The sequence below is a fragment of the Bos grunniens genome, chromosome 19, assembly GCF_055505025.1.
Source record: "Bos grunniens cultivar Pamir isolate PY7600 chromosome 19, Bosgru_T2T1.0, whole genome shotgun sequence".
NCBI lineage: Eukaryota > Metazoa > Chordata > Mammalia > Artiodactyla > Bovidae > Bos > Bos grunniens.
This window is the reverse complement of record NC_141183.1, coordinates 65,047,727-65,071,042: the sequence shown is the minus strand read 5'-3', so window position 1 is coordinate 65,071,042 and position 23,316 is coordinate 65,047,727.

Genomic DNA, 23,316 nt, shown 5'->3' with positions numbered 1-23,316 from the left:
CCAGCTGGGCCGCAGGATTCATGCCTGCTCAGCTGCCTGATAATCGCCAGCTGGGCCGCAGGATTCATACCTGCTCAGCTGCCTGATAATGGCCAGGTGGGCCGCAGGATTCATGCCTTCTCAGGCGCCTGGTAATCGCGAGCGGGGCCGTAGGATTCATGCCTGCTCATCTGCTTGGTAATCGCCAGCTGGGCCGCAGGATTCATGCCTTCTCAGGCGCCTGATAATCGCCAGCTGGGCCGCAGGATTCATGCCTTCTCATCTCCTTGATAATCGCCAGCTGGGCCGCAGGATTCATGCCTGCTCATCTGCTTGATAATGACCAGCTGGGCCGCAGGATTCATGCCTGCTCAGCTGCCTGATAATCGCCAGGTGGGCCGCAGGATTCATGCCTGCTCAGTTGCCTGATAATCGCCAGCTGGGCCGCAGGATTCATGCCTGCTCAGCTGCCTGATAATCGCCAGGTGGGCCGCAGGATTCATGCCTGCTCAGTTGCCTGATAATCGCCAGCTGGGCCGCAGGATTCATGCCTTCTCAGCTGCCTGATAATCACCAGCTGGGCCGCAGGATTCATGCCTGCTCATCTGCTTGATAATCGCCAGCTGGGCCGCAGGATTCATGCCTGCTCAGGCGCCTGTTAATCGCCAGCTGGGCCGCAGGATTCATGCCTTCTCCGCTGCTTGATTGTTGCCTGCTGAGGCACATGATCGGTGCGGGAGAGCTACCTGATCAGCACATGAGCAGTCACATGATCAGCACCTCTCAGTCACCTGATCACTGCATGACAGCCACGTGATCAGTGCCTGCTGAGTCACGTGATTAGCGCCTGTTCATCTGCTTGATAATCGCCAGCTGGGCCGCAGGATTCATGCCTTCTCAGCTGCTTGATTATCGCCAGCTGGGCCGCAGGATTCATGCCTGCTCATCTGCTTGATAATGACCAGCTGGGCCGCAGGATTCATGCCTGCTCAGCTGCCTGATAATCGCCAGGTGGGCCGCAGGATTCATGCCTGCTCATCTCGTTGATAATCGCCAGCTGGGCCGCAGGATTCATGCCTGCTCCGCTGCTTGATTCTTGCCTGCTGAGGCACATGATCCGTGCAGGAGAGCTACCTGATCACACATGAGCAGTCACATGATCAGCGCCTCTCAGTCACCTGATCACTGCATGACAGCCACGTGATCAGTGCCTGCTGAGTCACGTGATTAGCGCCTGCTCATCTGCTTGATAATCGCCAGCTGGGCCGCAGGATTCATGCCTGCTCAGGTGCCTGATAATCGCCAGCTGGGCCGCAGGATTCATGCCTTCTCAGCTGCCTGATAATCACCAGCTGGGCCGTAGGATTCATGCCTGCTCAGCTGCCTGATAATCGCCAGGTGGGCCGCAAGATTCATGCCTGCTCAGCTGCCTGATAATCGCCAGGTGGGCCGCAGGATTCATGCCTTCTCAGCTGCTTGATTATCGCCAGCTGGGCCGCAGGATTCATGCCTGCTCAGCTGCCTGATAATCGCCAGCAGGGCCGCAGGATTCATGCCTTCTCAGGCGCCTGGTAATCGCGAGCTGGGCCGCAGGATTCATGCCTGCTCATCTCCTTGATAATCGCCAGCTGGGCCGCAGGATTCATGCCTGCTCATCTGCTTGATAATCGCCAGCTGGGCCGCAGGATTCATGCCTGCTCAGCTGCCTGATAATCGCCAGGTGGGCCGCAGGATTCATGCCTGCTCAGCTGCCTGATAATCGCCAGCAGGGCCACAGGATTCATGCCTTCTCAGGCGCCTGATAATCACCAGCTGGGCCGCAGGATTCATGCCTGCTCATCTGCTTGATAATGACCAGCTGGGCCGCAGGATTCATGCCTTCTCAGGCGCCTGATAATCGCCAGCTGGGCCGCAGGATTCATGCCTGCTCATCTGCTTGGTAATCGCCAGCTGGGCCGCAGGATTCATGCCTGCTCATCTGCTTGATAATCGCCAGCTGGGTCGCATGATTCATGCCTGCTGAGGCACATGATCCGTGCGGGAGAGCTACCTGATCAGCACATGAGCAGTCACATGATCAGCGCCTCTCAGTCACCTGATCACTGCATGACAGCCACGTGATCAGTGCCTGCTGAGTCACGTGATTAGCGCCTGTTCATCTGCTTGATAATCGCCAGCTGGGCCGCAGGATTCATGCCTTCTCAGCTGCTTGATTATCGCCAGCTGGGCCGCAGGATTCATGCCTGCTCATCTGCTTGATAATGACCAGCTGGGCCGCAGGATTCATGCCTGCTCAGCTGCCTGATAATCGCCAGCTGGGCCGCAGGATTCATACCTGCTCAGCTGCCTGATAATCGCCAGGTGGGCCGCAGGATTCATGCCTTCTCAGGCGCCTGGTAATCGCGAGCGGGGCCGTAGGATTCATGCCTGCTCATCTGCTTGGTAATCGCCAGCTGGGCCGCAGGATTCATGCCTTCTCAGGCGCCTGATAATCGCCAGCTGGGCCGCAGGATTCATGCCTTCTCATCTCCTTGATAATCGCCAGCTGGGCCGCAGGATTCATGCCTGCTCATCTGCTTGATAATGACCAGCTGGGCCGCAGGATTCATGCCTGCTCAGCTGCCTGATAATCGCCAGGTGGGCCGCAGGATTCATGCCTGCTCAGCTGCCTGATAATCGCCAGCTGGGCCGCAGGTTTCATGCCTGCTCAGCTGCCTGATAATCGCCAGGTGGGCCGCAGGATTCATGCCTGCTCAGTTGCCTGATAATCGCCAGCTGGGCCGCAGGATTCATGCCTTCTCAGCTGCCTGATAATCACCAGCTGGGCCGCAGGATTCATGCCTGCTCATCTGCTTGATAATCGCCAGCTGGGCCGCAGGATTCATGCCTGCTCAGGCGCCTGTTAATCGCCAGCTGGGCCGCAGGATTCATGCCTTCTCCGCTGCTTGATTGTTGCCTGCTGAGGCACATGATCGGTGCGGGAGAGCTACCTGATCAGCACATGAGCAGTCACATGATCAGCACCTCTCAGTCACCTGATCACTGCATGACAGCCACGTGATCAGTGCCTGCTGAGTCACGTGATTAGCGCCTGTTCATCTGCTTGATAATCGCCAGCTGGGCCGCAGGATTCATGCCTTCTCAGCTGCTTGATTATCGCCAGCTGGGCCGCAGGATTCATGCCTGCTCATCTGCTTGATAATGACCAGCTGGGCCGCAGGATTCATGCCTGCTCAGCTGCCTGATAATCGCCAGGTGGGCCGCAGGATTCATGCCTGCTCATCTCGTTGATAATCGCCAGCTGGGCCGCAGGATTCATGCCTGCTCCGCTGCTTGATTCTTGCCTGCTGAGGCACATGATCCGTGCAGGAGAGCTACCTGATCACACATGAGCAGTCACATGATCAGCGCCTCTCAGTCACCTGATCACTGCATGACAGCCACGTGATCAGTGCCTGCTGAGTCACGTGATTAGCGCCTGCTCATCTGCTTGATAATCGCCAGCTGGGCCGCAGGATTCATGCCTGCTCAGGTGCCTGATAATCGCCAGCTGGGCCGCAGGATTCATGCCTTCTCAGCTGCCTGATAATCACCAGCTGGGCCGTAGGATTCATGCCTGCTCAGCTGCCTGATAATCGCCAGGTGGGCCGCAAGATTCATGCCTGCTCAGCTGCCTGATAATCGCCAGGTGGGCCGCAGGATTCATGCCTTCTCAGCTGCTTGATTATCGCCAGCTGGGCCGCAGGATTCATGCCTGCTCAGCTGCCTGATAATCGCCAGCAGGGCCGCAGGATTCATGCCTTCTCAGGCGCCTGGTAATCGCGAGCTGGGCCGCAGGATTCATGCCTGCTCATCTCCTTGATAATCGCCAGCTGGGCCGCAGGATTCATGCCTGCTCATCTGCTTGATAATCGCCAGCTGGGCCGCAGGATTCATGCCTGCTCAGCTGCCTGATAATCGCCAGGTGGGCCGCAGGATTCATGCCTGCTCAGCTGCCTGATAATCGCCAGCAGGGCCACAGGATTCATGCCTTCTCAGGCGCCTGATAATCACCAGCTGGGCCGCAGGATTCATGCCTGCTCATCTGCTTGATAATGACCAGCTGGGCCGCAGGATTCATGCCTTCTCAGGCGCCTGATAATCGCCAGCTGGGCCGCAGGATTCATGCCTGCTCATCTGCTTGGTAATCGCCAGCTGGGCCGCAGGATTCATGCCTGCTCATCTGCTTGATAATCGCCAGCTGGGTCGCATGATTCATGCCTGCTGAGGCACATGATCCGTGCGGGAGAGCTACCTGATCAGCACATGAGCAGTCACATGATCAGCGCCTCTCAGTCACCTGATCACTGCATGACAGCCACGTGATCAGTGCCTGCTGAGTCACGTGATTAGCGCCTGTTCATCTGCTTGATAATCGCCAGCTGGGCCGCAGGATTCATGCCTTCTCAGCTGCTTGATTATCGCCAGCTGGGCCGCAGGATTCATGCCTGCTCATCTGCTTGATAATGACCAGCTGGGCCGCAGGATTCATGCCTGCTCAGCTGCCTGATAATCGCCAGCTGGGCCGCAGGATTCATACCTGCTCAGCTGCCTGATAATCGCCAGGTGGGCCGCAGGATTCATGCCTTCTCAGGCGCCTGGTAATCGCGAGCGGGGCCGTAGGATTCATGCCTGCTCATCTGCTTGGTAATCGCCAGCTGGGCCGCAGGATTCATGCCTTCTCAGGCGCCTGATAATCGCCAGCTGGGCCGCAGGATTCATGCCTTCTCATCTCCTTGATAATCGCCAGCTGGGCCGCAGGATTCATGCCTGCTCATCTGCTTGATAATGACCAGCTGGGCCGCAGGATTCATGCCTGCTCAGCTGCCTGATAATCGCCAGGTGGGCCGCAGGATTCATGCCTGCTCAGCTGCCTGATAATCGCCAGCTGGGCCGCAGGATTCATGCCTGCTCAGCTGCCTGATAATCGCCAGGTGGGCCGCAGGATTCATGCCTGCTCAGTTGCCTGATAATCGCCAGCTGGGCCGCAGGATTCATGCCTTCTCAGCTGCCTGATAATCACCAGCTGGGCCGCAGGATTCATGCCTGCTCATCTGCTTGATAATCGCCAGCTGGGCCGCAGGATTCATGCCTGCTTAGGCGCCTGTTAATCGCCAGCTGGGCCGCAGGATTCATGCCTTCTCCGCTGCTTGATTGTTGCCTGCTGAGGCACATGATCGGTGCGGGAGAGCTACCTGATCAGCACATGAGCAGTCACATGATCAGCACCTCTCAGTCACCTGATCACTGCATGACAGCCACGTGATCAGTGCCTGCTGAGTCACGTGATTAGCGCCTGTTCATCTGCTTGATAATCGCCAGCTGGGCCGCAGGATTCATGCCTTCTCAGCTGCTTGATTATCGCCAGCTGGGCCGCAGGATTCATGCCTGCTCATCTGCTTGATAATGACCAGCTGGGCCGCAGGATTCATGCCTGCTCAGCTGCCTGATAATCGCCAGGTGGGCCGCAGGATTCATGCCTGCTCATCTCGTTGATAATCGCCAGCTGGGCCGCAGGATTCATGCCTGCTCCGCTGCTTGATTCTTGCCTGCTGAGGCACATGATCCGTGCAGGAGAGCTACCTGATCACACATGAGCAGTCACATGATCAGCGCCTCTCAGTCACCTGATCACTGCATGACAGCCACGTGATCAGTGCCTGCTGAGTCACGTGATTAGCGCCTGCTCATCTGCTTGATAATCGCCAGCTGGGCCGCAGGATTCATGCCTGCTCAGGTGCCTGATAATCGCCAGCTGGGCCGCAGGATTCATGCCTTCTCAGCTGCCTGATAATCACCAGCTGGGCCCTAGGATTCATGCCTGCTCAGCTGCCTGATAATCGCCAGGTGGGCCGCAGGATTCATGCCTTCTCAGCTGCCTGATAATCACCAGCTGGGCCGTAGGATTCATGCCTGCTCAGCTGCCTGATAATCGCCAGGTGGGCCGCAGGATTCATGCCTGCTCATCTCGTTGATAATCGCCAGCTGGGCCGCAGGATTCATGCCTGCTCCGCTGCTTGATTCTTGCCTGCTGAGGCACATGATCCGTGCAGGAGAGCTACCTGATCACACATGAGCAGTCACATGATCAGCGCCTCTCAGTCACCTGATCACTGCATGACAGCCACGTGATCAGTGCCTGCTGAGTCACGTGATTAGCGCCTGCTCATCTGCTTGATAATCGCCAGCTGGGCCGCAGGATTCATGCCTGCTCAGGTGCCTGATAATCGCCAGCTGGGCCGCAGGATTCATGCCTTCTCAGCTGCCTGATAATCACCAGCTGGGCCGTAGGATTCATGCCTGCTCAGCTGCCTGATAATCGCCAGGTGGGCCGCAAGATTCATGCCTGCTCAGCTGCCTGATAATCGCCAGGTGGGCCGCAGGATTCATGCCTTCTCAGCTGCTTGATTATCGCCAGCTGGGCCGCAGGATTCATGCCTGCTCAGCTGCCTGATAATCGCCAGCAGGGCCGCAGGATTCATGCCTTCTCAGGCGCCTGGTAATCGCGAGCTGGGCCGCAGGATTCATGCCTGCTCATCTCCTTGATAATCGCCAGCTGGGCCGCAGGATTCATGCCTGCTCATCTGCTTGATAATCGCCAGCTGGGCCGCAGGATTCATGCCTGCTCAGCTGCCTGATAATCGCCAGGTGGGCCGCAGGATTCATGCCTGCTCAGCTGCCTGATAATCGCCAGCAGGGCCACAGGATTCATGCCTTCTCAGGCGCCTGATAATCACCAGCTGGGCCGCAGGATTCATGCCTGCTCATCTGCTTGATAATGACCAGCTGGGCCGCAGGATTCATGCCTTCTCAGGCGCCTGATAATCGCCAGCTGGGCCGCAGGATTCATGCCTGCTCATCTGCTTGGTAATCGCCAGCTGGGCCGCAGGATTCATGCCTGCTCATCTGCTTGATAATCGCCAGCTGGGTCGCATGATTCATGCCTGCTGAGGCACATGATCCGTGCGGGAGAGCTACCTGATCAGCACATGAGCAGTCACATGATCAGCGCCTCTCAGTCACCTGATCACTGCATGACAGCCACGTGATCAGTGCCTGCTGAGTCACGTGATTAGCGCCTGTTCATCTGCTTGATAATCGCCAGCTGGGCCGCAGGATTCATGCCTTCTCAGCTGCTTGATTATCGCCAGCTGGGCCGCAGGATTCATGCCTGCTCATCTGCTTGATAATGACCAGCTGGGCCGCAGGATTCATGCCTGCTCAGCTGCCTGATAATCGCCAGCTGGGCCGCAGGATTCATACCTGCTCAGCTGCCTGATAATCGCCAGGTGGGCCGCAGGATTCATGCCTTCTCAGGCGCCTGGTAATCGCGAGCGGGGCCGTAGGATTCATGCCTGCTCATCTGCTTGGTAATCGCCAGCTGGGCCGCAGGATTCATGCCTTCTCAGGCGCCTGATAATCGCCAGCTGGGCCGCAGGATTCATGCCTTCTCATCTCCTTGATAATCGCCAGCTGGGCCGCAGGATTCATGCCTGCTCATCTGCTTGATAATGACCAGCTGGGCCGCAGGATTCATGCCTGCTCAGCTGCCTGATAATCGCCAGGTGGGCCGCAGGATTCATGCCTGCTCAGCTGCCTGATAATCGCCAGCTGGGCCGCAGGATTCATGCCTGCTCAGCTGCCTGATAATCGCCAGGTGGGCCGCAGGATTCATGCCTGCTCAGTTGCCTGATAATCGCCAGCTGGGCCGCAGGATTCATGCCTTCTCAGCTGCCTGATAATCACCAGCTGGGCCGCAGGATTCATGCCTGCTCATCTGCTTGATAATCGCCAGCTGGGCCGCAGGATTCATGCCTGCTCAGGCGCCTGTTAATCGCCAGCTGGGCCGCAGGATTCATGCCTTCTCCGCTGCTTGATTGTTGCCTGCTGAGGCACATGATCGGTGCGGGAGAGCTACCTGATCAGCACATGAGCAGTCACATGATCAGCACCTCTCAGTCACCTGATCACTGCATGACAGCCACGTGATCAGTGCCTGCTGAGTCACGTGATTAGCGCCTGTTCATCTGCTTGATAATCGCCAGCTGGGCCGCAGGATTCATGCCTTCTCAGCTGCTTGATTATCGCCAGCTGGGCCGCAGGATTCATGCCTGCTCATCTGCTTGATAATGACCAGCTGGGCCGCAGGATTCATGCCTGCTCAGCTGCCTGATAATCGCCAGGTGGGCCGCAGGATTCATGCCTGCTCATCTCGTTGATAATCGCCAGCTGGGCCGCAGGATTCATGCCTGCTCCGCTGCTTGATTCTTGCCTGCTGAGGCACATGATCCGTGCAGGAGAGCTACCTGATCACACATGAGCAGTCACATGATCAGCGCCTCTCAGTCACCTGATCACTGCATGACAGCCACGTGATCAGTGCCTGCTGAGTCACGTGATTAGCGCCTGCTCATCTGCTTGATAATCGCCAGCTGGGCCGCAGGATTCATGCCTGCTCAGGTGCCTGATAATCGCCAGCTGGGCCGCAGGATTCATGCCTTCTCAGCTGCCTGATAATCACCAGCTGGGCCGTAGGATTCATGCCTGCTCAGCTGCCTGATAATCGCCAGGTGGGCCGCAAGATTCATGCCTGCTCAGCTGCCTGATAATCGCCAGGTGGGCCGCAGGATTCATGCCTTCTCAGCTGCTTGATTATCGCCAGCTGGGCCGCAGGATTCATGCCTGCTCAGCTGCCTGATAATCGCCAGCAGGGCCGCAGGATTCATGCCTTCTCAGGCGCCTGGTAATCGCGAGCTGGGCCGCAGGATTCATGCCTGCTCATCTCCTTGATAATCGCCAGCTGGGCCGCAGGATTCATGCCTGCTCATCTGCTTGATAATCGCCAGCTGGGCCGCAGGATTCATGCCTGCTCAGCTGCCTGATAATCGCCAGGTGGGCCGCAGGATTCATGCCTGCTCAGCTGCCTGATAATCGCCAGCAGGGCCACAGGATTCATGCCTTCTCAGGCGCCTGATAATCACCAGCTGGGCCGCAGGATTCATGCCTGCTCATCTGCTTGATAATGACCAGCTGGGCCGCAGGATTCATGCCTTCTCAGGCGCCTGATAATCGCCAGCTGGGCCGCAGGATTCATGCCTGCTCATCTGCTTGGTAATCGCCAGCTGGGCCGCAGGATTCATGCCTGCTCATCTGCTTGATAATCGCCAGCTGGGTCGCATGATTCATGCCTGCTGAGGCACATGATCCGTGCGGGAGAGCTACCTGATCAGCACATGAGCAGTCACATGATCAGCGCCTCTCAGTCACCTGATCACTGCATGACAGCCACGTGATCAGTGCCTGCTGAGTCACGTGATTAGCGCCTGTTCATCTGCTTGATAATCGCCAGCTGGGCCGCAGGATTCATGCCTTCTCAGCTGCTTGATTATCGCCAGCTGGGCCGCAGGATTCATGCCTGCTCATCTGCTTGATAATGACCAGCTGGGCCGCAGGATTCATGCCTGCTCAGCTGCCTGATAATCGCCAGCTGGGCCGCAGGATTCATACCTGCTCAGCTGCCTGATAATCGCCAGCTGGGCCGCAGGATTCATGCCTTCTCAGGCGCCTGGTAATCGCGAGCGGGGCCGTAGGATTCATGCCTGCTCATCTGCTTGGTAATCGCCAGCTGGGCCGCAGGATTCATGCCTTCTCAGGCGCCTGATAATCGCCAGCTGGGCCGCAGGATTCATGCCTTCTCATCTCCTTGATAATCGCCAGCTGGGCCGCAGGATTCATGCCTGCTCATCTGCTTGATAATGACCAGCTGGGCCGCAGGATTCATGCCTGCTCAGCTGCCTGATAATCGCCAGGTGGGCCGCAGGACTCATGCCTGCTCAGTTGCCTGATAATCGCCAGCTGGGCCGCAGGATTCATGCCTGCTCAGCTGCCTGATAATCGCCAGGTGGGCCGCAGGATTCATGCCTGCTCAGTTGCCTGATAATCGCCAGCTGGGCCGCAGGATTCATGCCTTCTCAGCTGCCTGATAATCACCAGCTGGGCCGCAGGATTCATGCCTGCTCATCTGCTTGATAATCGCCAGCTGGGCCGCAGGATTCATGCCTGCTCAGGTGCCTGTTAATCGCCAGCTGGGCCGCAGGATTCATGCCTTCTCCGCTGCTTGATTGTTGCCTGCTGAGGCACATGATCGGTGCGGGAGAGCTACCTGATCAGCACATGAGCAGTCACATGATCAGCACCTCTCAGTCACCTGATCACTGCATGACAGCCACGTGATCAGTGCCTGCTGAGTCACGTGATTAGCGCCTGTTCATCTGCTTGATAATCGCCAGCTGGGCCGCAGGATTCATGCCTTCTCAGCTGCTTGATTATCGCCAGCTGGGCCGCAGGATTCATGCCTGCTCATCTGCTTGATAATGACCAGCTGGGCCGCAGGATTCATGCCTGCTCAGCTGCCTGATAATCGCCAGGTGGGCCGCAGGATTCATGCCTGCTCATCTCGTTGATAATCGCCAGCTGGGCCGCAGGATTCATGCCTGCTCCGCTGCTTGATTCTTGCCTGCTGAGGCACATGATCCGTGCAGGAGAGCTACCTGATCACACATGAGCAGTCACATGATCAGCGCCTCTCAGTCACCTGATCACTGCATGACAGCCACGTGATCAGTGCCTGCTGAGTCACGTGATTAGCGCCTGCTCATCTGCTTGATAATCGCCAGCTGGGCCGCAGGATTCATGCCTGCTCAGGTGCCTGATAATCGCCAGCTGGGCCGCAGGATTCATGCCTTCTCAGCTGCCTGATAATCACCAGCTGGGCCGTAGGATTCATGCCTGCTCAGCTGCCTGATAATCGCCAGGTGGGCCGCAAGATTCATGCCTGCTCAGCTGCCTGATAATCGCCAGGTGGGCCGCAGGATTCATGCCTTCTCAGCTGCTTGATTATCGCCAGCTGGGCCGCAGGATTCATGCCTGCTCAGCTGCCTGATAATCGCCAGGAGGGCCGCAGGATTCATGCCTTCTCAGGCGCCTGGTAATCGCGAGCTGGGCCGCAGGATTCATGCCTGCTCATCTCCTTGATAATCGCCAGCTGGGCCGCAGGATTCATGCCTGCTCATCTGCTTGATAATCGCCAGCTGGGCCGCAGGATTCATGCCTGCTCAGCTGCCTGATAATCGCCAGGTGGGCCGCAGGATTCATGCCTGCTCAGCTGCCTGATAATCGCCAGCAGGGCCACAGGATTCATGCCTTCTCAGGCGCCTGATAATCACCAGCTGGGCCGCAGGATTCATGCCTGCTCATCTGCTTGATAATGACCAGCTGGGCCGCAGGATTCATGCCTTCTCAGGCGCCTGATAATCGCCAGCTGGGCCGCAGGATTCATGCCTGCTCATCTGCTTGGTAATCGCCAGCTGGGCCGCAGGATTCATGCCTGCTCATCTGCTTGATAATCGCCAGCTGGGTCGCATGATTCATGCCTGCTGAGGCACATGATCCGTGCGGGAGAGCTACCTGATCAGCACATGAGCAGTCACATGATCAGCGCCTCTCAGTCACCTGATCACTGCATGACAGCCACGTGATCAGTGCCTGCTGAGTCACGTGATTAGCGCCTGTTCATCTGCTTGATAATCGCCAGCTGGGCCGCAGGATTCATGCCTTCTCAGCTGCTTGATTATCGCCAGCTGGGCCGCAGGATTCATGCCTGCTCATCTGCTTGATAATGACCAGCTGGGCCGCAGGATTCATGCCTGCTCAGCTGCCTGATAATCGCCAGCTGGGCCGCAGGATTCATACCTGCTCAGCTGCCTGATAATCGCCAGGTGGGCCGCAGGATTCATGCCTTCTCAGGCGCCTGGTAATCGCGAGCGGGGCCGTAGGATTCATGCCTGCTCATCTGCTTGGTAATCGCCAGCTGGGCCGCAGGATTCATGCCTTCTCAGGCGCCTGATAATCGCCAGCTGGGCCGCAGGATTCATGCCTTCTCATCTCCTTGATAATCGCCAGCTGGGCCGCAGGATTCATGCCTGCTCATCTGCTTGATAATGACCAGCTGGGCCGCAGGATTCATGCCTGCTCAGCTGCCTGATAATCGCCAGGTGGGCCGCAGGATTCATGGCTGCTCAGTTGCCTGATAATCGCCAGCTGGGCCGCAGGATTCATGCCTGCTCAGCTGCCTGATAATCGCCAGGTGGGCCGCAGGATTCATGCCTGCTCAGTTGCCTGATAATCGCCAGCTGGGCCGCAGGATTCATGCCTTCTCAGCTGCCTGATAATCACCAGCTGGGCCGCAGGATTCATGCCTGCTCATCTGCTTGATAATCGCCAGCTGGGCCGCAGGATTCATGCCTGCTCAGGCGCCTGTTAATCGCCAGCTGGGCCGCAGGATTCATGCCTTCTCCGCTGCTTGATTGTTGCCTGCTGAGGCACATGATCGGTGCGGGAGAGCTACCTGATCAGCACATGAGCAGTCACATGATCAGCACCTCTCAGTCACCTGATCACTGCATGACAGCCACGTGATCAGTGCCTGCTGAGTCACGTGATTAGCGCCTGTTCATCTGCTTGATAATCGCCAGCTGGGCCGCAGGATTCATGCCTTCTCAGCTGCTTGATTATCGCCAGCTGGGCCGCAGGATTCATGCCTGCTCATCTGCTTGATAATGACCAGCTGGGCCGCAGGATTCATGCCTGCTCAGCTGCCTGATAATCGCCAGGTGGGCCGCAGGATTCATGCCTGCTCATCTCGTTGATAATCGCCAGCTGGGCCGCAGGATTCATGCCTGCTCCGCTGCTTGATTCTTGCCTGCTGAGGCACATGATCCGTGCAGGAGAGCTACCTGATCACACATGAGCAGTCACATGATCAGCGCCTCTCAGTCACCTGATCACTGCATGACAGCCACGTGATCAGTGCCTGCTGAGTCACGTGATTAGCGCCTGCTCATCTGCTTGATAATCGCCAGCTGGGCCGCAGGATTCATGCCTGCTCAGGTGCCTGATAATCGCCAGCTGGGCCCCAGGATTCATGCCTTCTCAGCTGCCTGATAATCACCAGCTGGGCCGTAGGATTCATGCCTGCTCAGCTGCCTGATAATCGCCAGGTGGGCCGCAAGATTCATGCCTGCTCAGCTGCCTGATAATCGCCAGGTGGGCCGCAGGATTCATGCCTTCTCAGCTGCTTGATTATCGCCAGCTGGGCCGCAGGATTCATGCCTGCTCAGCTGCCTGATAATCGCCAGCAGGGCCGCAGGATTCATGCCTTCTCAGGCGCCTGGTAATCGCGAGCTGGGCCGCAGGATTCATGCCTGCTCATCTCCTTGATAATCGCCAGCTGGGCCGCAGGATTCATGCCTGCTCATCTGCTTGATAATCGCCAGCTGGGCCGCAGGATTCATGCCTGCTCAGCTGCCTGATAATCGCCAGGTGGGCCGCAGGATTCATGCCTGCTCAGCTGCCTGATAATCGCCAGCAGGGCCACAGGATTCATGCCTTCTCAGGCGCCTGATAATCACCAGCTGGGCCGCAGGATTCATGCCTGCTCATCTGCTTGATAATGACCAGCTGGGCCGCAGGATTCATGCCTTCTCAGGCGCCTGATAATCGCCAGCTGGGCCGCAGGATTCATGCCTGCTCATCTGCTTGGTAATCGCCAGCTGGGCCGCAGGATTCATGCCTGCTCATCTGCTTGATAATCGCCAGCTGGGTCGCATGATTCATGCCTGCTGAGGCACATGATCCGTGCGGGAGAGCTACCTGATCAGCACATGAGCAGTCACATGATCAGCGCCTCTCAGTCACCTGATCACTGCATGACAGCCACGTGATCAGTGCCTGCTGAGTCACGTGATTAGCGCCTGTTCATCTGCTTGATAATCGCCAGCTGGGCCGCAGGATTCATGCCTTCTCAGCTGCTTGATTATCGCCAGCTGGGCCGCAGGATTCATGCCTGCTCATCTGCTTGATAATGACCAGCTGGGCCGCAGGATTCATGCCTGCTCAGCTGCCTGATAATCGCCAGCTGGGCCGCAGGATTCATACCTGCTCAGCTGCCTGATAATGGCCAGGTGGGCCGCAGGATTCATGCCTTCTCAGGCGCCTGGTAATCGCGAGCGGGGCCGTAGGATTCATGCCTGCTCATCTGCTTGGTAATCGCCAGCTGGGCCGCAGGATTCATGCCTTCTCAGGCGCCTGATAATCGCCAGCTGGGCCGCAGGATTCATGCCTTCTCATCTCCTTGATAATCGCCAGCTGGGCCGCAGGATTCATGCCTGCTCATCTGCTTGATAATGACCAGCTGGGCCGCAGGATTCATGCCTGCTCAGCTGCCTGATAATCGCCAGGTGGGCCGCAGGATTCATGCCTGCTCAGCTGCCTGATAATCGCCAGCTGGGCCGCAGGATTCATGCCTGCTCAGCTGCCTGATAATCGCCAGGTGGGCCGCAGGATTCATGCCTGCTCAGTTGCCTGATAATCGCCAGCTGGGCCGCAGGATTCATGCCTTCTCAGCTGCCTGATAATCACCAGCTGGGCCGCAGGATTCATGCCTGCTCATCTGCTTGATAATCGCCAGCTGGGCCGCAGGATTCATGCCTGCTCAGGCGCCTGTTAATCGCCAGCTGGGCCGCAGGATTCATGCCTTCTCCGCTGCTTGATTGTTGCCTGCTGAGGCACATGATCGGTGCGGGAGAGCTACCTGATCAGCACATGAGCAGTCACATGATCAGCACCTCTCAGTCACCTGATCACTGCATGACAGCCACGTGATCAGTGCCTGCTGAGTCACGTGATTAGCGCCTGTTCATCTGCTTGATAATCGCCAGCTGGGCCGCAGGATTCATGCCTTCTCAGCTGCTTGATTATCGCCAGCTGGGCCGCAGGATTCATGCCTGCTCATCTGCTTGATAATGACCAGCTGGGCCGCAGGATTCATGCCTGCTCAGCTGCCTGATAATCGCCAGGTGGGCCGCAGGATTCATGCCTGCTCATCTCGTTGATAATCGCCAGCTGGGCCGCAGGATTCATGCCTGCTCCGCTGCTTGATTCTTGCCTGCTGAGGCACATGATCCGTGCAGGAGAGCTACCTGATCACACATGAGCAGTCACATGATCAGCGCCTCTCAGTCACCTGATCACTGCATGACAGCCACGTGATCAGTGCCTGCTGAGTCACGTGATTAGCGCCTGCTCATCTGCTTGATAATCGCCAGCTGGGCCGCAGGATTCATGCCTGCTCAGGTGCCTGATAATCGCCAGCTGGGCCGCAGGATTCATGCCTTCTCAGCTGCCTGATAATCACCAGCTGGGCCGTAGGATTCATGCCTGCTCAGCTGCCTGATAATCGCCAGGTGGGCCGCAAGATTCATGCCTGCTCAGCTGCCTGATAATCGCCAGGTGGGCCGCAGGATTCATGCCTTCTCAGCTGCTTGATTATCGCCAGCTGGGCCGCAGGATTCATGCCTGCTCAGCTGCCTGATAATCGCCAGCAGGGCCGCAGGATTCATGCCTTCTCAGGCGCCTGGTAATCGCGAGCTGGGCCGCAGGATTCATGCCTGCTCATCTCCTTGATAATCGCCAGCTGGGCCGCAGGATTCATGCCTGCTCATCTGCTTGATAATCGCCAGCTGGGCCGCAGGATTCATGCCTGCTCAGCTGCCTGATAATCGCCAGGTGGGCCGCAGGATTCATGCCTGCTCAGCTGCCTGATAATCGCCAGCAGGGCCACAGGATTCATGCCTTCTCAGGCGCCTGATAATCACCAGCTGGGCCGCAGGATTCATGCCTGCTCATCTGCTTGATAATGACCAGCTGGGCCGCAGGATTCATGCCTTCTCAGGCGCCTGATAATCGCCAGCTGGGCCGCAGGATTCATGCCTGCTCATCTGCTTGGTAATCGCCAGCTGGGCCGCAGGATTCATGCCTGCTCATCTGCTTGATAATCGCCAGCTGGGTCGCATGATTCATGCCTGCTGAGGCACATGATCCGTGCGGGAGAGCTACCTGATCAGCACATGAGCAGTCACATGATCAGCGCCTCTCAGTCACCTGATCACTGCATGACAGCCACGTGATCAGTGCCTGCTGAGTCACGTGATTAGCGCCTGTTCATCTGCTTGATAATCGCCAGCTGGGCCGCAGGATTCATGCCTTCTCAGCTGCTTGATTATCGCCAGCTGGGCCGCAGGATTCATGCCTGCTCATCTGCTTGATAATGACCAGCTGGGCCGCAGGATTCATGCCTGCTCAGCTGCCTGATAATCGCCAGCTGGGCCGCAGGATTCATACCTGCTCAGCTGCCTGATAATGGCCAGGTGGGCCGCAGGATTCATGCCTTCTCAGGCGCCTGGTAATCGCGAGCGGGGCCGTAGGATTCATGCCTGCTCATCTGCTTGGTAATCGCCAGCTGGGCCGCAGGATTCATGCCTTCTCAGGCGCCTGATAATCGCCAGCTGGGCCGCAGGATTCATGCCTTCTCATCTCCTTGATAATCGCCAGCTGGGCCGCAGGATTCATGCCTGCTCATCTGCTTGATAATGACCAGCTGGGCCGCAGGATTCATGCCTGCTCAGCTGCCTGATAATCGCCAGGTGGGCCGCAGGATTCATGCCTGCTCAGTTGCCTGATAATCGCCAGCTGGGCCGCAGGATTCATGCCTGCTCAGCTGCCTGATAATCGCCAGGTGGGCCGCAGGATTCATGCCTGCTCAGTTGCCTGATAATCGCCAGCTGGGCCGCAGGATTCATGCCTTCTCAGCTGCCTGATAATCACCAGCTGGGCCGCAGGATTCATGCCTGCTCATCTGCTTGATAATCGCCAGCTGGGCCGCAGGATTCATGCCTGCTCAGGCGCCTGTTAATCGCCAGCTGGGCCGCAGGATTCATGCCTTCTCCGCTGCTTGATTGTTGCCTGCTGAGGCACATGATCGGTGCGGGAGAGCTACCTGATCAGCACATGAGCAGTCACATGATCAGCACCTCTCAGTCACCTGATCACTGCATGACAGCCACGTGATCAGTGCCTGCTGAGTCACGTGATTAGCGCCTGTTCATCTGCTTGATAATCGCCAGCTGGGCCGCAGGATTCATGCCTTCTCAGCTGCTTGATTATCGCCAGCTGGGCCGCAGGATTCATGCCTGCTCATCTGCTTGATAATGACCAGCTGGGCCGCAGGATTCATGCCTGCTCAGCTGCCTGATAATCGCCAGGTGGGCCGCAGGATTCATGCCTGCTCATCTCGTTGATAATCGCCAGCTGGGCCGCAGGATTCATGCCTGCTCCGCTGCTTGATTCTTGCCTGCTGAGGCACATGATCCGTGCAGGAGAGCTACCTGATCACACATGAGCAGTCACATGATCAGCGCCTCTCAGTCACCTGATCACTGCATGACAGCCACGTGATCAGTGCCTGCTGAGTCACGTGATTAGCGCCTGCTCATCTGCTTGATAATCGCCAGCTGGGCCGCAGGATTCATGCCTGCTCAGGTGCCTGATAATCGCCAGCTGGGCCGCAGGATTCATGCCTTCTCAGCTGCCTGATAATCACCAGCTGGGCCGTAGGATTCATGCCTGCTCAGCTGCCTGATAATCGCCAGGTGGGCCGCAAGATTCATGCCTGCTCAGCTGCCTGATAATCGCCAGGTGGGCCGCAGGATTCATGCCTTCTCAGCTGCTTGATTATCGCCAGCTGGGCCGCAGGATTCATGCCTGCTCAGCTGCCTGATAATCGCCAGCAGGGCCGCAGGATTCATGCCTTCTCAGGCGCCTGGTAATCGCGAGCTGGGCCGCAGGATTCATGCCTGCTCATCTCCTTGATAATCGCCAGCTGGGCCGCAGGATTCATGCCTGCTCATCTGCTTGATAATCGCCAGCTGGGCCGCAGGATTCATGCCTGCTCAGCTGCCTGATAATCGCCAGGTGGGCCGCAGGATTCATGCCTGCTCAGCTGCCTGATAATCGCCAGCAGGGCCACAGGATTCATGCCTTCTCAGGCGCCTGATAATCACCAGCTGGGCCGCAGGATTCATGCCTGCTCATCTGCTTGATAATGACCAGCTGGGCCGCAGGATTCATGCCTGCTCATCTGCTTGATAATCGCCAGCTGGGTCGCATGATTCATGCCTGCTGAGGCACATGATCCGTGCGGGAGAGCTACCTGATCAGCACATGAGCAGTCACATGATCAGCGCCTCTCAGTCACCTGATCACTGCATGACAGCCACGTGATCAGTGCCTGCTGAGTCACGTGATTAGCGCCTGTTCATCTGCTTGATAATCGCCAGCTGGGCCGCAGGATTCATGCCTTCTCAGCTGCTTGATTATCGCCAGCTGGGCCGCAGGATTCATGCCTGCTCATCTGCTTGATAATGACCAGCTGGGCCGCAGGATTCATGCCTGCTCAGCTGCCTGATAATCGCCAGCTGGGCCGCAGGATTCATACCTGCTCAGCTGCCTGATAATGGCCAGGTGGGCCGCAGGATTCATGCCTTCTCAGGCGCCTGGTAATCGCGAGCGGGGCCGTAGGATTCATGCCTGCTCATCTGCTTGGTAATCGCCAGCTGGGCCGCAGGATTCATGCCTTCTCAGGCGCCTGATAATCGCCAGCTGGGCCGCAGGATTCATGCCTTCTCATCTCCTTGATAATCGCCAGCTGGGCCGCAGGATTCATGCCTGCTCATCTGCTTGATAATGACCAGCTGGGCCGCAGGATTCATGCCTGCTCAGCTGCTTGATAATGACCAGCTGGGCCGCAGGATTCATGCCTGCTCATCTGCTTGATAATCGCCAGCTGGGTCGCATGATTCATGCCTGCTGAGGCACATGATCCGTGCGGGAGAGCTACCTGATCAGCACATGAGCAGTCACATGATCAGCGCCTCTCAGTCACCTGATCACTGCATGACAGCCACGTGATCAGTGCCTGCTGAGTCACGTGATTAGCGCCTGTTCATCTGCTTGATAATCGCCAGCTGGGCCGCAGGATTCATGCCTTCTCAGCTGCTTGATTATCGCCAGCTGGGCCGCAGGATTCATGCCTGCTCATCTGCTTGATAATGACCAGCTGGGCCGCAGGATTCATGCCTGCTCAGCTGCCTGATAATCGCCAGCTGGGCCGCAGGATTCATACCTGCTCAGCTGCCTGATAATCGCCAGGTGGGCCGCAGGATTCATGCCTTCTCAGGCGCCTGGTAATCGCGAGCGGGGCCGTAGGATTCATGCCTGCTCATCTGCTTGGTAATCGCCAGCTGGGCCGCAGGATTCATGCCTTCTCAGGCGCCTGATAATCGCCAGCTGGGCCGCAGGATTCATGCCTTCTCATCTCCTTGATAATCGCCAGCTGGGCCGCAGGATTCATGCCTGCTCATCTGCTTGATAATGACCAGCTGGGCCGCAGGATTCATGCCTGCTCAGCTGCCTGATAATCGCCAGGTGGGCCGCAGGATTCATGCCTGCTCAGCTGCCTGATAATCGCCAGCTGGGCCGCAGGATTCATGCCTGCTCAGCTGCCTGATAATCGCCAGGTGGGCCGCAGGATTCATGCCTGCTCAGTTGCCTGATAATCGCCAGCTGGGCCGCAGGATTCATGCCTTCTCAGCTGCCTGATAATCACCAGCTGGGCCGCAGGATTCATGCCTGCTCATCTGCTTGATAATCGCCAGCTGGGCCGCAGGATTCATGCCTGCTCAGGCGCCTGTTAATCGCCAGCTGGGCCGCAGGATTCATGCCTTCTCCGCTGCTTGATTGTTGCCTGCTGAGGCACATGATCGGTGCGGGAGAGCTACCTGATCAGCACATGAGCAGTCACATGATCAGCACCTCTCAGTCACCTGATCACTGCATGACAGCCACGTGATCAGTGCCTGCTGAGTCACGTGATTAGCGCCTGTTCATCTGCTTGATAATCGCCAGCTGGGCCGCAGGATTCATGCCTTCTCAGCTGCTTGATTATCGCCAGCTGGGCCGCAGGATTCATGCCTGCTCATCTGCTTGATAATGACCAGCTGGGCCGCAGGATTCATGCCTGCTCAGCTGCCTGATAATCGCCAGGTGGGCCGCAGGATTCATGCCTGCTCATCTCGTTGATAATCGCCAGCTGGGCCGCAGGATTCATGCCTGCTCCGCTGCTTGATTCTTGCCTGCTGAGGCACATGATCCGTGCAGGAGAGCTACCTGATCACACATGAGCAGTCACATGATCAGCGCCTCTCAGTCACCTGATCACTGCATGACAGCCACGTGATCAGTGCCTGCTGAGTCACGTGATTAGCGCCTGCTCATCTGCTTGATAATCGCCAGCTGGGCCGCAGGATTCATGCCTGCTCAGGTGCCTGATAATCGCCAGCTGGGCCGCAGGATTCATGCCTTCTCAGCTGCCTGATAATCACCAGCTGGGCCGTAGGATTCATGCCTGCTCAGCTGCCTGATAATCGCCAGGTGGGCCGCAAGATTCATGCCTGCTCAGCTGCCTGATAATCGCCAGGTGGGCCGCAGGATTCATGCCTTCTCAGCTGCTTGATTATCGCCAGCTGGGCCGCAGGATTCATGCCTGCTCAGCTGCCTGATAATCGCCAGCAGGGCCGCAGGATTCATGCCTTCTCAGGCGCCTGGTAATCGCGAGCTGGGCCGCAGGATTCATGCCTGCTCATCTCCTTGATACTCGCCAGCTGGGCCGCAGGATTCATGCCTGCTCATCTGCTTGGTAATCGCCAGCTGGGCCGCAGGATTCATGCCTGCTCATCTGCTTGATAATCGCCAGCTGGGTCGCATGATTCATGCCTGCTGAGGCACATGATCCGTGCGGGAGAGCTACCTGATCAGCACATGAGCAGTCACATGATCAGCGCCTCTCAGTCACCTGATCACTGCATGACAGCCACGTGATCAGTGCCTGCTGAGTCACGTGATTAGCGCCTGTTCATCTGCTTGATAATCGCCAGCTGGGCCGCAGGATTCATGCCTTCTCAGCTGCTTGATTATCGCCAGCTGGGCCGCAGGATTCATGCCTGCTCATCTGCTTGATAATGACCAGCTGGGCCGCAGGATTCATGCCTGCTCAGCTGCCTGATAATCGCCAGCTGGGCCGCAGGATTCATACCTGCTCAGCTGCCTGATAATGGCCAGGTGGGCCGCAGGATTCATGCCTTCTCAGGCGCCTGGTAATCGCGAGCGGGGCCGTAGGATTCATGCCTGCTCATCTGCTTGGTAATCGCCAGCTGGGCCGCAGGATTCATGCCTTCTCAGGCGCCTGATAATCGCCAGCTGGGCCGCAGGATTCATGCCTTCTCATCTCCTTGATAATCGCCAGCTGGGCCGCAGGATTCATGCCTGCTCATCTGCTTGATAATGACCAGCTGGGCCGCAGGATTCATGCCTGTTCAGCTGCCTGATAATCGCCAGGTGGGCCGCAGGATTCATGCCTGCTCAGCTGCCTGATAATCGCCAGCTGGGCCGCAGGATTCATGCCTGCTCAGCTGCCTGATAATCGCCAGGTGGGCCGCAGGATTCATGCCTGCTCAGTTGCCTGATAATCGCCAGCTGGGCCGCAGGATTCATGCCTTCTCAGCTGCCTGATAATCACCAGCTGGGCCGCAGGATTCATGCCTGCTCATCTGCTTGATAATCGCCAGCTGGGCCGCAGGATTCATGCCTGCTCAGGCGCCTGTTAATCGCCAGCTGGGCCGCAGGATTCATGCCTTCTCCGCTGCTTGATTGTTGCCTGCTGAGGCACATGATCGGTGCGGGAGAGCTACCTGATCAGCACATGAGCAGTCACATGATCAGCACCTCTCAGTCACCTGATCACTGCATGACAGCCACGTGATCAGTGCCTGCTGAGTCACGTGATTAGCGCCTGTTCATCTGCTTGATAATCGCCAGCTGGGCCGCAGGATTCATGCCTTCTCAGCTGCTTGATTATCGCCAGCTGGGCCGCAGGATTCATGCCTGCTCATCTGCTTGATAATGACCAGCTGGGCCGCAGGATTCATGCCTGCTCAGCTGCCTGATAATCGCCAGGTGGGCCGCAGGATTCATGCCTGCTCATCTCGTTGATAATCGCCAGCTGGGCCGCAGGATTCATGCCTGCTCCGCTGCTTGATTCTTGCCTGCTGAGGCACATGATCCGTGCAGGAGAGCTACCTGATCACACATGAGCAGTCACATGATCAGCGCCTCTCAGTCACCTGATCACTGCATGACAGCCACGTGATCAGTGCCTGCTGAGTCACGTGATTAGCGCCTGCTCATCTGCTTGATAATCGCCAGCTGGGCCGCAGGATTCATGCCTGCTCAGGTGCCTGATAATCGCCAGCTGGGCCGCAGGATTCATGCCTTCTCAGCTGCCTGATAATCACCAGCTGGGCCGTAGGATTCATGCCTGCTCAGCTGCCTGATAATCGCCAGGTGGGCCGCAAGATTCATGCCTGCTCAGCTGCCTGATAATCGCCAGGTGGGCCGCAGGATTCATGCCTTCTCAGCTGCTTGATTATCGCCAGCTGGGCCGCAGGATTCATGCCTGCTCAGCTGCCTGATAATCGCCAGCAGGGCCGCAGGATTCATGCCTTCTCAGGCGCCTGGTAATCGCGAGCTGGGCCGCAGGATTCATGCCTGCTCATCTCCTTGATAATCGCCAGCTGGGCCGCAGGATTCATGCCTGCTCATCTGCTTGATAATCGCCAGCTGGGCCGCAGGATTCATGCCTGCTCAGCTGCCTGATAATCGCCAGGTGGGCCGCAGGATTCATGCCTGCTCAGCTGCCTGATAATCGCCAGCAGGGCCACAGGATTCATGCCTTCTCAGGCGCCTGATAATCACCAGCTGGGCCGCAGGATTCATGCCTGCTCATCTGCTTGATAATGACCAGCTGGGCCGCAGGATTCATGCCTTCTCAGGCGCCTGATAATCGCCAGCTGGGCCGCAGGATTCATGCCTGCTCATCTGCTTGGTAATCGCCAGCTGGGCCGCAGGATTCATGCCTGCTCATCTGCTTGATAATCGCCAGCTGGGTCGCATGATTCATGCCTGCTGAGGCACATGATCCGTGCGGGAGAGCTACCTGATCAGCACATGAGCAGTCACATGATCAGCGCCTCTCAGTCACCTGATCACTGCATGACAGCCACGTGATCAGTGCCTGCTGAGTCACGTGATTAGCGCCTGTTCATCTGCTTGATAATCGCCAGCTGGGCCGCAGGATTCATGCCTTCTCAGCTGCTTGATTATCGCCAGCTGGGCCGCAGGATTCATGCCTGCTCATCTGCTTGATAATGACCAGCTGGGCCGCAGGATTCATGCCTGCTCAGCTGCCTGATAATCGCCAGCTGGGCCGCAGGATTCATACCTGCTCAG